Source organism: Falco naumanni, chromosome 4 (assembly GCF_017639655.2).
Source record: "Falco naumanni isolate bFalNau1 chromosome 4, bFalNau1.pat, whole genome shotgun sequence".
Lineage (NCBI taxonomy): Eukaryota > Metazoa > Chordata > Aves > Falconiformes > Falconidae > Falco > Falco naumanni.
The window spans coordinates 70,936,186-70,954,498 of NC_054057.1; positions in this window are offsets into that span (position 1 = coordinate 70,936,186).

An 18,313-nucleotide genomic window follows, 5' to 3' on the forward strand; every position below is an offset into this window, starting at 1 on the left:
TTGACTCCTGAGAGTTCACGCTAGGAACGTTTTGAGTTTTAGCCATTTAAGTGTCACAGTACCTTCTCAGCCCAAATCTGCAAATCCATGAATTTAGGATACACTCAGAATCAACTTTCAGAAGCATTCCTATTGCTTAGGTTTTATCAACTAAACAACTTAGGCAATTAAGGATGATTTTGATCTATGGTTTCACAGAGAATGTGATACAGCTGGCAGCAAGGCCAGACCAAGCAGGAGGTACCCCAAAAATACATTCATGGATACAGAGGTGCCCTAAAACCACTGAAGTTCACAGGAGATCGAAGTCCAAACTTAATATTCTAGTCTAATTTAATACTGTGCCATTGAGGGTAACAGCTACAATCTCTCATCCACTCTGTTTTTCTTTCATTAAAAGAATGAAGGCAAGTGATGCACATTCCAGCCTGCAGCCCACTCCTGCTTTTGGACTGGGAGTCACTAAGCTACTCCAGCACCATTTGCAAACCTCAGTCCTTTAAAAAGCTCAACTGTCTGGCTCTGCAATGCACTGCTCTGAATGAGCACCAACCAAGATACATTTTTTTTTTCAAAGTAGTGTTGTTATTACGCATCGAGTGGGCTAAGTACTTAAGTGATAAAAGGATTAAGAGTTACAGAGGATTTCCTGACATAAGAAGAGAATTTGAGCCTGGTTTAAAGATTTCTGCAAAATAGATTGATTAAAGTCTTGGACCACGTGAAAAAATTCCCAGAAACAATTGTGTCCTACAGTGCTACTCGCTAATCAAACCTCAGAGATACACGCAGAGCTTGTACAGAACGGGGAAATGAATCTCCCATGTTTCACAGAATCAGAGTACCTTCTGGACATTTGCTTGATCTGAATTACTGGCAGTTTGTGAAATGCATTTTGGAATCTCAGCCCCACAGTTTTCCCTGTGACCTACTCACACAGAAACTTCAACATGGGCTTTACTTTGAGCATTGGGGAATTCAGCATGTGCTTGATGTTCATGTATTTCAGGGCTGCAGTTGCCTTCTAGGCTACAAAGGTTTTCCTGAGCTAATATCCAAACTGTGGGAGCAAACAATGGGACTTTATTCACGTTTATTAAAATCAGACCTGTGATGTACTTTTCTGAACTGACACCAGTTTTTCACGGCCTGAATAACCAAAGAGCACGTGTTCAGGACTTGTGCTGCTTTGGGCCCTGTAGAGCTTGGAATTCACAGATGTAAAGCTGCTAAAGGACTACTGCCAGAGCTCAACGTTACCAGAAGGAAGACAATATTGCTGCACTGTTTCTTAGCTTTCAGACATAAAAATAAAATGGAAGGTAATGACCCAAAGCCCCTCAGACGTGTCCAACCACTCTCCAGACTCCTTTATTCCAGCAGAGAGATCAGCAGCAGACAGACTGGTCTGACCGCTGTGTGTTGTACAGCAGCACTATGGTGAGTCCCTGTCTGTGCATGGGAGGACAGGATTCTGTCGGTGCTGTGCAGAGCATTGGTTGTGATTTGCGGTCATATAGAACCAATTCTCTGCCACCTCACATCTTGCACAGACCTTCTCTTAATGCAAAGTGCTAGTTTAAGAAGCTGGTATTTAAGTGCTCTCCGTGGAAACTGCTTTGCAGCCTACATTTTCACTAAAAACCTGGTTATTGTAACTACTACAACTCGTATGTGCAGTCAGATTCTTAGCAACCTTCTAAGAAGAAAATCACAAAGAAGGGGTGATTCATACTGCTCTAGTTTAATTATAATTAAATTTTAGAAATGGTTTTGTTAGGCTGCTGTTTTTATAGCTGAAGATAACATTCAACTTCACATTTGAGAATAGTGATATCTGATACTACAAGAAATAATGATTTAAGGGAAATAATGGTATTAGAAGTAAAAAACTAAGTTCCTAAATAGACCAGGAATTGTGTACATTATTATAGCAAAGACATGCAAGCAAACAAGCCACAGCGATGCTTACAGTGATACAAGATTTCCATTTTCAGAAATATAATTTCCTTTGATGACTTTTGCAGAATTATTTCCTAGATTGCAAGCGATGAAATTTGAGAACTCCTAATTGTTTTTTTTGTTTGCCATATGGGAACAGATGAGCTTACATGATTTCAATTCCTAGCTGTAGCGCTATTGTACTATTAAACAGTTGTTTAAGATCTTCTTTGTGCATTAGGTAATATCACTTCTAAAAGAAGAACATGATGGAGAGCCTTACTTATTACATGAAGCTAAAGGATTGTTGAAAACAAAAGCATTTATTCAAAAGTACTTATTTCAGGCATTCCAATATTTATGCAATGAAGTTGAAAGGCAAATACCGACTTGTATTTCATAGATTTCTCAGTTTGAGACAAGGTATAAAACTAGACTCATTGAGGAAACTGAAACCTCATGACAGCTGATGTTCCTGACCCCTCTGTGGTGGTCATCTTGCAATAAATCTGCTACTGAACTTGAAACAAGCAGTGCTCGGTCTTTGTGTAGAATGTAGAATTTCCACTTACAATACACTGTCACTAATTTAATTCTTATCCAAGATCATGTAGTAGGATTATACAGACTATAACTGCAAGAAAAATGTAGTTTCAAACCTGTGGAAAAGGAGAGTGATGGAGGAGTCTCAGTACTCCAGAGAATTAAGATAAAGTTTGGTGTTTACTTCAAGGGAAGTGCTGGCATGATTATATTTCATTTATTCAAATAGTTTCTCACATCCACTGTTACAAGACTGATTTCATTCAAATTCAATTGTTTCTTACTGTCAGAAATAAAAGTAGAGCAGTTGAGAGGTTACTGCCATTAGACCTCGCTGTAGCTTTTGCTGCCCAGTCAGTCTGGGTGGCTGTGGGTAAAGGACACAGGTTCCTCATCGGTGGCCAGGCAGAGGCTTGCCTGACTCTGCGGGCACTACTTGCAACCACACTACACCATATTTATGGCAAAGTACAAGAATTTTTGCTGCCTATTTACACAGCTTTATTTTAAACTTTCCAATAAATCAACAGGAATGTTTTAGTTATTCTAGCTCATACATACACTGGCAGTCTCGCCACCGTCACATCACGTATCCTGTAATGTGCAGTCTTAGGTTTTCATGCTTTCCTAGGAAAAGGTCAGTGTATTTAGGAGTGGGTTTGACAACTCTTAAGTTCACCATGACATAATTTTTAATATATTTTAGTTACTTGTCCTCATTAGCCTTTCCAAGTTCTCCCAGCCCTGCTGCAGCTGCCTCTGTATTCCGTTGCTGAATTTCCACAGTACTTCTGGATTTCCAGACTCCTCAACCCATCTGTGTATTACCACACCAATGTCAAGCTCAGGCTCTAGAGTTTTCTAAATTTCCAGTTGGCCCCTAACCATCTCCCTGCCACCTTTTCTGTCTCTGACCATGTATGACCCCCCACAAGCCTCGACCTTGCAGCTGTCTTCCACCACAGCACCCCAGTCTGATCCTAGGTAGCTCCTCACATCAGCTGCATAATTAAGACTCCATGAAAAAAACTGAGTATTTATGTTCCACATATTTAATTGCTGACTAATTTTCCATAACATTTATTTATAAATATTTTAAAACCAATTATTTTTCATATTACATGTAAATACTATTTACTCAATGCTAGAAAGAAGGATGTAGGAATATGTGATCTGCGTGAAAGAGTACGCAATATAAAGTGACATTGAATTTATAATGGCAATGGGACAGACAGCGAGAGGTGACATCTTACTGGATCAACAGATGAAGCTGGAAAAGGGAGCAACCTTTCTGAGTGCATGGGGCCTCGGTACATACCGAGTTTAACCTGATGAGGTCAATTTGTCAAACCCCTTGAAAGAAAAGGTTGGGGGAGAAGGGGGATGGGAAAACTGAGTAAAGAGAGAACTGTGAATGTCTTTCTGTGCTGTTTTGTTTGTGGTTGTTTTTTGGTTTTTTTTTATGTGGACTATTTATGGAGCTACATGCAAGATTACTAAATGTAAATGTATCCTACAACAGGATCTATTAAAGGAATTTCATTTTGAATTCTAGCCCATCATATAATGGTCAGAGCATTGCCTTTCCAAGCAGATATTCAGCCTTCAGATAGGCAAATTCTTCAGAAGTGTTAACCATTCCCAAGGCTTCCAGAAGAGCCGAGGGGTCCACCACCACTGCACTGCACCCTGAGGAGGAGCTGCAGGTAGGCTGGATGTGAACCAGCCTCCAGCTCCCAGTGAAACCAGCCAGCCAGCTTCATATGACAAATCCAGGGCACTTACTGCAGAGTAGGTGCTCAGTGCTGTGATACCTTGAATGCTTATAGACCAGTAAATCATATTTTTCAGAGAAGTGTACACAATCAGTCTGCCGAGTGGGTTTGGTTCAAAACTAGCTGGGGTCAAGAGGAAGATACCTTTCTGACCACTGCTCAATTAAATTACATCTCTTTTTGAAGTCAAATAAAGAAAGCAAATAACCACCATCCAACTTGTTTTATGTAGAGCTTTTTTTTTTTTTTTTTTCTCCTGAGAATAGAAGGGTGAAAATCACTCATTTTGAGGACAGAACTAGGTTCAGGAGAGAAGTGTAAGTGCTGTTATACCCTGCTAGGACTCAACACATTGCTTATTTACATGTGTGTAGGCAAAATGTTTGCATTATACACGTTTCTCTTCTTTAAAGGTGTATTAATGGATTGGAAAGAGGGATTAAAATAGAAATCACAAGTTTAACCTTTACCCTTCTGATTATGAGAATTTTAACCACTCTTTATTTTCCTATTAAAAACTGTGACTGTCACGAGATCCATGGATGCCATTTCAGACTGTGCTTTTCTCTTTTTAAGTTATACCACCTTGACTATACCTAGGCACTAATAACACAGCTTCCCACATTTCCTGCTGATATTAACACAGTGAGAACTAAGCAAAGTTGGCTTCATAGGAGAAGACATGAAAAAAAAAATCTTTAGGTTAAAAAAAATAAATATATTTAAATTACTATGGCAGAAAGAGACGCAGATAACTCAGGAAACTTCAAAAGAAAAGGCACTTTTAAAGACAGGGAGACATGTCTGCAATTGCTAGAAGAGCCACACTCTCCCTGTGAGCCTCAGACATTCCCAGTCTCAGCATAGCCTCTGCAGCTCTGTATTTCTCCTAAAGCTATCCCTTTCTCTGTGGAGGAACTAGGTGGATTTGGGTCTTTTCTGTGTTGCAGCCATGCCTAGAGGGCTGGCAGAGGCACTCTGCCAGGGAAGGGGTCTCCTGGCCTGAGGTCTCCAGAGGTTAATGTGATGGAGGAAAAGGCAAGTGAAAACTTACCTTCCTGCTTTATGCTTCCTAGCATGACCATTCAGCATTTTCCTATTTCAACTGCTTCTCCAGCCTGCAATAAAAGAAGTTTTAGCGAACTGAAAGCCTTGTATTTTCAGAGAGGTGCTTCTCTTTTCTATTGTGTTGTCTGGGCTTTTGGGTAAGGTACAGTTTAGGTAAAATGGATAAAATATTCATCTTTCAAAAGCCACATTTCCTCCACTTCTGACCCTTCCCTCCCTGGAGCTGTCTGTGCCTGCCATATAAACGTGCACATCTCTATCCTGGTGAGTTCAGACCATTGCTTCTCATAACTGAGCAGGACATTCTTAGCTGTAATCAATTTTACTCAATATCATGCAAAAACATGTATGCTGTTTCACTGTTTCTCCATAAAATAGTAAGCAGTAATGCATTTCTAGCACACATGATCTATTATTCAAGCCTAAGTAAACCACCACACTCCAAATTATTTTTAAAAAGTCCAACCAAAAAACCAAAAAACATCATGGAAAGTGCTGCTGCAGCAACAGGGAAACTAGCACTCCTGGACCTAAAAGCAGGCTCATCTGCTGTCAAAGCCAAGAGGCAGCACTTCTGCCTTGTAAACAACAAGCACAAACTATTTTGAGTGGTCCAGCCACTGGTGAAGGTCAAAGTCCTGACCTGATGGGAGGAGCAGGCTTTCTTGTGGGTAGAAGAAATACCATGGCATGCTCCTGTCTATCCGCGGTGTTGTGCTTGATGTGTCCACATGTATACACTGTGCCAGGCATCTTGCTTCGCAATTGGGTTTCATACTCAGCAAACGGTCAAGCCAGATGCTGGTGTTAGCCCCTCACCAACCAGCGCACTGAGGTGATCGGGATCTCCTGGGAAGAGCTTTTGCTTGTCACCCCAGGGCAAGAGGCTGGGAGACAGATTTCACCGGTTTCCATGTGCCCGATGTCACTGTGCCTGGCGGTTTGCAGTACAAAGACTACCTCTGCACGTTGAGACTTCTTGGAAGCTTTGGTAGACATGCCAAAATGCCAAGACAGATAACTTTCACATCACCTGAAGACTTACTGTATTGTACGTGATTTATAACTTATCTGTATCCCCAGATAGGAAAACAGTACAGCAAACTATGAGATAAGCTTCTCCAACCCACCTACTTCTCTGCTTCAATCAGTGCCTGGATTTATCATCTGGAGTTAGAGGATGGATAACTTTGTGCCCTTTTCAATCTTGCCTCTTTAGCTAAGGTTGCCAATCATAATGCATACACTAACCAGAGTCATGCAAATCCAAAAAATCAATTTTTAATTATAAATCCTGACTAAGTTTGATTGTACCTCGATTCCAACCAAAACAGACTTTCCCACATCACAGTAAGTTTTACAGAAACGCCTTTCTGAAAATATGACATGAAGAGTACAGATTCCCTGGGAAGTCCTGTTCTGTGCAACGGTGAGAGACTGCGTCCTCAGTGCCACCTCACCTCACAGGGCACTGAAATACCTCCTGTTTAAGAGTACCTGTCCAGTAAGTTGATCATTAACGACCAGCATAAAGACGTGCTGACATCCTTTCATGAAAGCTTCTTCACAAAATTAAACTTTCTTTTAAATCCAGGCTCTCTTTTTATTCTCAGAGATTTAAGAGTGACTTTGCAACATTTATAATAACACTAATATGCTCTTTATTTGCTTGGAAAGTGTGAGAACAATTTCTCAAACCTGCTGAGATAAATTGCAACGTAAATGCCTATACTAAAGAGAGATTTCTTTCCATTTTTAAATTAATTTTCATAAAAATCCAGAGTTATTTTGTTAGTACTTAGGTAATTACTTTGATCAGTACTTAATCTATGAATGAGGGGGTCAAAACTTCAGAAAGCATCACTTAGCACAACCCCATCAATACACAAAGTGTTGCAACAGCCCTAATGTGTCTTTCTACGGCCTTTAAAAATAAGTCACAGGGACTAGTCTATATTTTGGAGAGATAGCAGAAACACTAGGGAAAGGAAAAAAGAAGAAGAAGAAAAAACCCAACAATGACAGAGAAAGAAAGGAAAGCAGGAGAAGGAGGCAGAAGAAAAGAAAAAAGAAGAAAAAATATTTTTTAAAGCAATTGCTGTTAAGAATTGTCTCTCAAATAATGGCAGGATCTTCTAAAAGGACAGCAATGCATTATATACCACATATACTACTTCTTTATAAAAAATAGAAGATAGCTGCTTTGGCTGCATTTGACTTGAGGCACCGTAGAGTTATATACATGAAAGGAGATTTTTCTGTGTCCTATCTATAAAGTATTACTTTTCCCACGTCTTTAGATGATTTTATCTTCAAATTACCAAGAACATCCCTTTCTTAAAATATTTATTCAGAACATAATTTTTACCGTTAAATTTATTACAGACATTAATATCAAGTGGCATTGAACATGGAAAAACTGAATGTGTTATTTTGCTATTGATTAACATGATGCTTCCAAGAAATCCATGTACTATTACTTTCAGGATAGCAAAACAGATAAACACTGGTAATAAAGTAGTTGAGATGTGTGTAAAAAAAGTGTAAGAAATTCAGTAAATATACAGAGAAGTACCTTTGAGTGAGATGTAGACCTGTGGTTTATTTTTAGTCAGCACAGTTAAATCAGTGCTGCAGCTTCTGAGATCCACCAACAGGAACCGTGTCTGTCAAAAGCACAGAAACTCATCAAAAAGGAGAATTGTTATAGATTACCCCATGTTTCTGAAGCTACTTGCTCAGGTTTTTTACCTCTGCAGTTCAGCATTTTAATGATTTGACAAGCTAGCGGTCCCGAAAGCAGTTTAGCTCTAGAGGGAAGACATTTGGAAAGTCAGAATACAGCACAGCTAAAAAGCAACCACTCCTGGACTACAAAAAAACAACCCTCTGTTATTTAAATCCCATTATCAAGAAAATTATCTTTTTGCTGGCCTTGCCATATCTGTAAATTATTTGCCAAATCTGTCGGATTTCACAACAGAGATGCTGTGAGCTCAGGACTGATGCACACAGTGCACGATGCCAATACATTGACTGCATGCACAGCGCATGGACTGTCTGTTTGCATCACGCTGTGTGCTGATAGAGCAGCGAGGAAAAAGCAGTAATGGGGGAAGCTGTCAGCCCAGATTACTGCCGGGGTCTGCAGGCTGACGTGATCCCATCTGACATTGCCACAGGCAACCTGCCTCCATTTATAGTCAGCTGCACCATTAAAATTGCTGCTGATAATTTCAGAGTAAAAAGTTTAAATGATTGAGCATTCCACTTGGAATGAGAGGGCTTTTTGGTACATCATTAATTATGCAACAATTTAGATACTTTATTGTCTTAAGAGATATACTTGTTTGAAGAGCATGGGCAGTGAGATTTTCATACATCCCTTTCAAACTAATGTGTCTATCTTAGACAGAAACCCACTGCTCTTCCCAACAGAAGTACAACTACAATTCCTCACAGAGAAAGAAAAGGATGGATGTGATGCAAGGAGGTTCACTTTGGAAACTGCTGTGCTTTATTAACAGCAAACTGCTGTGCAATGACATCTCAAAACATTAGGAGGTGTTTTCAGTAAAGTAGTTCGAATTACCTAAAGAATATAGAGTTAATAAATGAAAAAAGACTGTTTACAAAGTTGGCAAACCACCCTTGACCTTGGCTAAAATGGAAAGAAAAAAAAGAGTTGCTGAACTCTGGACAACTTTTGAGAAACAGAAAGCACATACTTGTTTCTGAATTAGTAGGGAAATGTCTTGATTTTCTTAAGTTGTCCAAAGGTTGTTTCCTGACTGCCTTTCTTGTAGTACAGCACAATATGTTTGGTTACAAACCCAACTGCATCTGTAAGACTGTAGTTCATTAAAAAAAGACTAGAGAGAGAATCAATTCTTTTTCCTGTACTGTAGTCATGGATGATATACCTAGGGGAAAATGCAGCTCTTTATAATGCAAGAGCATAAGACATGGCATATATAATTGCAATGAATACAAATAGACAGGAAAATGGCTTTCTCTGACAAATACTACATTTAGCTTCAGTAGAAAATGTGCTGCTCAGTATGAAGCCTTATTAAGAACCTTGTAAGTTTCTGATGGTCATAGCTTAAAAGTAACCTTTACAGCATTTTAAAATTTTCTCCTACATCACCCTTTTACTAACTTGTAGCAATCCTTCAACATGCTTTTGACTCCACAAAATATCAGAACAATTATAGGGGAAAAGGGCAATTTGGGGAATTATGAGATCTACCCCTATGACCAACATAGAAGATTTTTTTTTCAGTTTCCCTTTGCTTATGTTTTTTGTTGTTGTTGTTTGTTTTTTTTAAGTAAAATAAATATTTAAAACTAAGACAGAAAAGAATACATTAGGAGAAGGGGCAAGTACAAAACCTAAGGACCTGAATGAAAACCTTGCTGTAGCAACAATTTAGCGGTAGCTGCACACAATCACCACAGCAAATGCACATTCCAACTACTAAAACAATAATGAGCAGGTTTTTAAAGAGCTGCTTTTATGTCTGTTCAATCTAATTATATGCTTCTCTCCTATCCTCATCATATACAGTTAACCAGCTAATTTCTTCCCATTTTTCACATCAAGCCTGTAAAGCACTCAAATATAGCACAAATTACTAAGTCTTAGAGCAACTATTCAGCCATCAGTTGATTCAAATGGACCAGGCTTCTTTTTCTCTCTCGCCAAGTCATTGATAGCTTGTAACATCTAAGGTGACAGCCACAGACATGGAAGAATGCTATGAGCTCTAGATATGGTGAGCATTGTCCAAGCGCGGAGAAGCCAGCACAGATGATGTATAGAAATATAGAGTGCTTATTCTTACTAACAAGTGTTTAATTTCAGAGGCAAACAACATATTTTTATGTGGCTATATGTCCTGGCAGCTTAGTCAAGACTAAGGTCCCTTGGGATACTGAATCATGTGGAAGATCACATACCTCTGCATCTAAACAGTTGGTGAGAGGAAAGAAAGTTGGGAAATGAGAGAGACTACAGTGTCTGCTGGGGATAAGCCGAGAGCCAGCAGCAGAAGCTGGAGCACAGCCTAATCCAATGCCTGGGAAAATACTGTAGTTCATCCTTGCTGCCTAAAACTTTGTCTTTCATGTCTGCAGCATATGGATTCTAGAGAAAGATGAATTTCAATAATGTGCAGCTTATGATTGCTTTTATTAACTCTATTAGTTTCCTTCCAGCACCAGATACGCAATGTGGAAGTACAGATCATTGTATGAACAGCGCATTCATTCATCAGTAGTTAACAACAGAAAACCTTTGTTTTCCGTCTCGCAGAAAGCTGCTACAGACTTACTGCAAATGTAAATATCTTTGTTATCTGTGTTGGTATATGACTTGACATACGCATTTGGTAAAACGTTGCCTTCTTCCCATGCTTCTGGAAGCTGCTCCCATCCCATCTGCTTCATTCCCAAATACTTAAATCTGCTTTGTCTGCAGCATCAACAACTCAAAGTAAATAACATACATCCTTTGTCTGCTGACATGGCTATCAGCCATTTATTCCTCCTTACTCCATCTGTCTCCTCCCAGCTATTCAGGCCCAGCACTTCTTTCCACCCTTGGCATTCGCCAATGGCACCAACAGTACGAAGCATTAACATGGAGCCCTTTCCTAAGCTGTACAGCAAAGTCTGGGGTGGAGAAGCACTACCCATGATTGGCAGTAGATGAGGTTGGGGATTTATAGAAGCAAGCTGGACACATATAGGTCCATGGGACTGGACAGGCTGCATCCAAGAGCAGTGATACATTTGAATGCTGACATAGCAAGGCAGACAACTTTCACATTTGAAAAGCTGTGCAAAGCCACCTTCAATAAAAAGCAGAGGGAACTACAGGTGGGTCAGTCTAATCTCACTTCCTTGTGCAAAGCCACCTTCAATAAAAAGCAGAGGGAACTACAGGTGGGTCAGTCTAATCTCACTTCCTTGAGAAAACTGGGGAGCAAGTCCCCACAGAGGCCACTGCCAAGTATACGAAGGACAAGCAAACAAAGAGGAACAGTTTGGATTTAACAAGAGGAAACTGTTCTTGACCAGCTCAGCTAACTGCTGTGAAATGACTGGCTCTGTAGGTTCAGACCAGTACATGCAATTTCTTTCTCGTTAGCACAGCTTTTGACAAGATCTCCCAAAGATTCCCAGTAGTCAGAGACAAGCAGCCTGGACAGACAGACTAACAAGTTCGTTAAAAACCTGTGGGACCATCGGGCTCAAGCAATAGAGGTCATTGGTTAAAATTAACTTTTTCCTGGTCAGAAGTAGAGTTTCTCAGGGCATGGTACCAGGGATGCTGTTGCCTGATGTCTTCATCTAAGACTTAGATGATGGGGTGGGAGTCACTCCCAGCACCTTTGCAGGTGGCACTGAGTGGGGGCGGGAGCAGCTGATGCACAGGAAGGCTGTGCTGCCATTCACAGAGACCTCAAACACTGCAGGAAGGGGCTGACTGATCTCATGATGCTCAGCAAGGAGAAATGAGAAGTCCTGCACCTGGAATGGAACAACCCCACGCACGGTACAGGCTGGGATGGCTCTGCAGGAAAGGCCCTAGGGCTGACGTTGGACACAAGCTGAGCGGGAGCTAGAGGAGCCATCTCCTCCAGATTGGTTGTTGGGTGGTCTTTTTTTTTTTTTTTTCCTATAACCATCAACCTTTTTGTATCACAATAATAGGATCATCCTAAAGTTTCTTTAGGGGAAAAAAAGTAGATTAAAAAGGAGCAAATGGTTTGAGTGGGGTTGCAAATAAGTATATTATCTAAATGCAAGGAGCTCATTTGGGATAATGAAAAGAGCTTTGAACAGTCACATAAAAAGGAAGTTCACTGTGCTGATAAGGTATCATCTAGGGCAACAGAAAAAAATCAAAACATCTGATTTTAAACACAAGTCTTTTGGGAATAACACAATTAAACGCCACTAAAAATTATATGCATTTTCAACTTTCAATTAGAAAATAGAATTCAAAAAGCACATTAAAAAGTTGAGCAGTTTTAAGATTTTACAGCCATACATGCGTGTAGGTGAGAGGTGGTAAGACAGATATACATCTTCTAGGCACATGTTTCTCCATCTCTGATCCACAAAACCTCAGAAGAGGCTATATGTCACAGTTGTAAAAACAAATAAAACTAGACACATGCCTCTTTCCACAAACAAGCATGCTATGAAATTAAATGTGGGAAAATAATTATAATGCTTAGGTATTTCAAATTACGTTTTATCTGGTTGTAATTTGAAAGTGTTACAGCAACATTGGTTAAGTTTGTCTGGGTTTTTTTGCCCCAGATGTTTTTTGTGTGCTTGTTAAGACAAATGTAAACAAAAGGGAGCTGGGTCAATTATAATAAAGCTTTAAAAGCAGTTAAAGTACTTTTATTGCTTTGTTCTCTACTCAGAAAGATAAGAAATAAACATGTACCCTAGAGATCTTCCCAAAGGGGAACGGGAATGTAGTTGTGACAGAGGATGGAGTCTCCAGGAAGAAATTTCAACTTGAGAAACTGAAACATGACCATCACTGTAGCTAGTGAAAGCTCAACTGATGCCTGAAAAGGCATTACAAATTATGTGAAACAGCTTCAGAGACAGGTCCTAGATACCAACAACAGTAGACACCAACAACAGACAGGAAACAGAGGGCATTAATTTTAACAGGAACTGAGTATCCAGAGTTCTTGACAGATTTGGAAATGTGGTATTTAGCCCATCCAGAACACTAAAAAGCCCTCATTTGCTATTTCTATACAATTGGGACCAAAAAGATAGTGTGCCCAGGGGATACTGGCCAGTAAGCAATAAAACATGCTGATGTGGAGACTATCAGATTCAGGAACAAAACAGTGCTCTGCATGAATGAGAGCAAACTGGAAGGATTAAGCCATCATCAATTCCACAATGGAGAACTCTCATTTCCTTCACTTGTTACATTGCTCTGAAATTTTGACAAAAAATACTTGAAAGGAGCTAAACAAAATCCAAGTCAATGATTAAAGTGACCTAATTGATGTCATATACTCAAGGCCAAATTTTGCCTGCATTATGCTTCTTAGTTAAATGATACATCTGCATGTGTCTATTTTTGATAGTTCTCCTACCAAAAGAGTTGAAGAAAATAACTTCAAACTCACTTCAAGCATTACAAGCTTCAGTTCTAGGAAATGATTGAGAGCAGGAAGCTTCTACTTTTGACAGGAGACCTCTGCAAGGATACTACTGTCCTTAGCTCTGAGAGTGCTATTTCAGAGCAAGTATCCACATTACAATATGAAAAAGAGGGAAATGATAATTTTTAAGGGTTTGTTTGGGGATTTTTAGGGACCATATTAAAATAAGAGCTTTCTTGTCTCAGTACTGATAATTTTCAGGGTTTTTGGCAAAATGGGACAACCCACAACTTCATGTTGTGTTAACTTTCTTTACAAGTTTAAAATTTTGTGCTTGCCTTGGTACAGTTAGTACCTTCCCACTTTCCCTTTTGAAAATCAGGGGTGGCACACATATGGAAAATAACATTTCAAAACAAAAAGGTTTGCTTTGAATTACTTTTGAAATCTGCAGGTTTTGTTCCAAATTCTGTTTTTGTGTAAGCTCCTAGAGGAAGTCAAGCTGAATTAAAATGATTTTTTTTTATCCCCTTGCCTGCATTTACCTATTTTGTAAAAGACAGGATTCTATTAACACTGGCTACTTTAAGAGCACATTATTTAAGATGCCCTAGCCTATTCTAGACACCTTCCAGCTGTCATTCTATGAGTGCTGTGTATTCCACAATCCTGAGTGGATATTTCTAATGCCACTGGAGATGCTCTCTGAAGGCAAATAAATCCAGACTTTAATGTTCAGGGGTGGGGGGAAGGGGAGCTGAATTTTTCCATTTCATAAGCCTATGGCTATAATTATTAACGCTTAGACTATTTTATATAATCAGATGAAGATTTTTATATTAGCCTGTTATCAATAACTAATCTTCATCTTTTCAGATAAAATCCCTGAGCTTTGGACATTTCTGCTTATATAATCTCTTTAAATATTTATTCAGAAATAAATAGGTTTTACATATCCCTACGGTGTCAATCTAAATATAACTTTGATTGACAGAGATACTTAAGCAAATCAGACTACGTTGAGCAGAAAACTACAATTACTCAGTTTTATTTCCTAATCATAACCCTGTATTTATTGAAGTGGCTAGGAAGATGGTGTCACTTGATCTCTTGTCTTTATAAATTACTTTGAAACACTGTCTTTAAGTTCTTCAGTTATTTTTATTGCATATCATCAGGCTGGCCACTTTATTCACAGAAGAACAGGAAGCCGTAATTATTGGCGCTCTTTTACTAGCAGCAAAACAATGAACCTGATAACAGTAAATGCCTTGAGCCTTCCCCCACTAGAGGCATTTTGGCGTTGTGTCCAAGGCAAGTGACACTGCAAGACGGTGCCCTAGCAGATGACCAAGCCTGGGGTCTTTGAGAAGGGGCTGGGGGAAGGCTAGGGTCTTCTCCACCCCAGAGCAGTGCCAGGGACCCCTGTTTTGACCTGGGGCAGTTTTTGAGCTGAGGGTCTTGCCCTCATGGACCTGCTGCAAAACAGGCTGCAAATAGTCTTGTCCACATCAGTAAGATGTTTGTATCAGCAAACACCAGCCAGCATCTATATGGAATCACCTAACAGGGCCCAAGGTTTCTTTTCTCTTAAGAAACCCTTTAATTCTTCACATCTAAGAAAACAAAAATCATCCCCTTTCATATCACCACCAGTTTCATCCACCTGTATATACTCTGGAAGCCAGGAAAAGAGCTAATGCCTAGCAGAACAGGATCCTTTAGATTTATTTATGAGTCAGGTAGGAGGTTTTAAAACTTTTGTTGTCTCTCACCATTTAGTGTAGGGGAAAAAAATATTTTAGCAGCATAGCAACAGATAATGAACATAGCTGACTTGTTTTCTCCAGAGTAAAATAATTTAACCTCTGAGTCAGGGTTGGTCTGTTTGGCTTAGCGATTTTAAGGTACTTTGAGCACCTGGGCTTTCTCATGGTGTATAAAAATAGCAAATGGAAGAATCCATTGGTCTGAAGTCTAAATGAACTCATGGAAAATAGGTAAATAGGAAAAATTTCATCAGGATGACAACACTAGGGATATAATTATCACAACAATTAATCATACATCTCCTTGCTCTAAATATTCCTACAAATTCTGTGGAATATTCCACTTTCCAAAGCCGAAAAAGGAAGAACAGAAATGAGAGATTGTGTTTTAGTCAAAGTGATCTTTCTGAGAGGGAAAGTATATGCCCTCAAATACAAGTTGTCCAGTCTTGCTGAAATTCCACTTTTAAGTCAGCTCACGGGATGAATTATGTCTTCTGGTAAAATAGGAAGCAGAAGTCTGACAGCTGACTGCAGTCTTAAACTTCATGGAAAGTAGCAGAACATACTCATGGCCTAGGGTTTCTTCAGCTTGCAGTAAACACCTTTTGTTGCAGGACTAAGACTTGCCCACAAGAAAAATCTCACAGGTGCATTTTTATATGAAGTAAATGGAACGGGTTTGAAACATGAAAAGTCCTAATGATACATTCAAAACATTTTTGGCAATAAATATTACTGAAGTGTAAAGCCTGCTGGATATTCTTTTCTTGGAAAAAGGCTCTTTTCATCTTCCCATCCATCCATCAGCCTATTTGTATTCCTAAAATATCTTCATGATACCAACATATGCTGTAGAATCATTAAATCACCAGCAATTTCCTCCCATTTAGGCTAGTCATTTGAGAAAAGCTGCAGGAGTGGGGTAGAGAAAGTAATCTTATTAAATTATCCAGAAAGCCAAACGTGACCTTTAATTAGAAGCTTCCTTTGTTTGGTCCAAGATCATGTTTCTAGGTCACATACTGGAAGCTTCATCCCTGTGACCCACCCATGGGAAGCTGTGAACTGAGTCCAGGTACTGAAGCGTTGCATCACTTGGAGACTCATTCTTGCAGGGCATCAGCCATTCTCCCATCAGTCTTGTGATCCCTTCTTTCACCCGTTAGGAATGTAGTTTTCCACTCAGCTTTATTAATTTTCCATCACATTACTAGTTTCTGCTAGGTTGTTTGGTTTTTTTTAAACTACGTAAAAGAGTTGGTATACAGGAATTCCAGAGTGGGGACAGAGAAAACTAACAGATTCCAAGGGATCAATATTTGACCATTTGCTGCTCCTCCTCCCAACACCCCCCAAAAAAAAAAAAAAAAAAAAAAAAAAAAAAAAAAATTGAAAGTTTCTACATGTAGCATTTTGTAATTTTTTTCATCAAATGTTAGGGGGTCAAAACATGAGCTTAGCAGCAGTAGTAAAGACAAGGGCAAGTAGTCTTCTCTACAATCAGTAGAGCAAGCAAGCATAAAGGGGAAATGGAGTACAAACTAGCTTGTACATTGCTTCCAGGTAAAGGAGAAAAATAAGATTATTTTCAGAATTAGAGACCAGGACTTTCAGAAGTTGTACTTTTAAGTCTGTCAGTTGTTCATTAGTTCTGAAAGGGAAATTAAAAGGAACAGGGAAAAGCTGTCAAATGTTGTTCTTTCCTGTGCCATGTGGAACACACCTGAGTCTTCGTCTTGTAACAAAAGAGTCTGAATGCAGATACTACAGATGGGAAAGCAACGAGCAGTCTGCCTGTCATCGGAGCATGCTATTGTATGAGGTAAGTCAGGAGAGTCAACAATGCTATTACGCTCGGTGGGAAAAATAGGAATGAATAGCAGCCTTCCCATTGCTAGCAATCTTTCCTAAATTTTAGGCTTAAAAGTATAGTATTATTTAGCAAAAGTACCATTTCTGACTATCTTCTTATCTGTCTTCCCGGCCAACATTTTCAACTTTGACACTTCCCACACCTGAGGAGATGCCTCTCAGAGCCAGGTGCCAAACTTCTCCTCCCCTTGCGTTACACCATTACCGTATGTCACTTCTTCCTTATCTCAAAGATTGCCTTTGTACAAGGACACTGTTGGAAAACTTAAAGGCTCCAGAAAGGGACGGTAAAAGCCACTGACAAACTTTCTAAATGTCACATCATCATTAGTTTCCTGCTATGCCCACAGGAATAAAGGAGCAGATTGAGCTTCCATCAGCATGGAGCATCTTGGTGCCGTATCTACAGGATGTGCTTCAGCAAAGGCAACTGGAGGTCAAAGGGAAGGAGACTGTAAATAATAAATGTTAAAAAAAAAAAACAAACCAAACACACACACACACCCCTTCACTACTTGGAAAAAGAAAAAGGAGGAGAACACTGTGCACCTAACAAAATTAAGGGCAAGGACAAAGAGAACATAGACGGTAAGTTTTGCTGTAAAACAAAGAAATTGCTGAAGGGAACTTTCATTCAGGAGAGACAGAGGAAGACAGAGACCTGCTTTCATGGCTTAGAAACCCTATCACCAGCGCACATCAAGAATTCATTCCTATTGGCACATGTACAAGAGAAAATACTTGCACCTACATCCTTTTCTGTGCTTTATTGAAAAACAGCCTAATATAGATTAGTAGTATTTTCTTTCTTGTAACCTTATTAAACTGTTACAAACAAACAATAACAGGCAAATTAAAAAAGTGGGTTGCTTGTCTTGTGGCTTATTATCATATATGGAAATTATTACCCATGTATTTTTGCATCCTAGAAAGACACACATGGATCTTTAAATACACATAAATCAAACACAGGCACAAAGTCAAAATTGCATGGGACAATTTTATTCTAGGGAGCTTGCTCTGGTCTTTTTTCTTCAGCACAAATTTAGCTAAAGTGACCTTAAGTGGGCTGATGTTAATCCCTTTGTGCAGAAGAAACTATACATAAGGGAAACATAGTTCAATATTTACAAGTACTCTGGAGAAAAATGACCTTTCTTAACTAAATGTCATGAAACGAATGGTAATA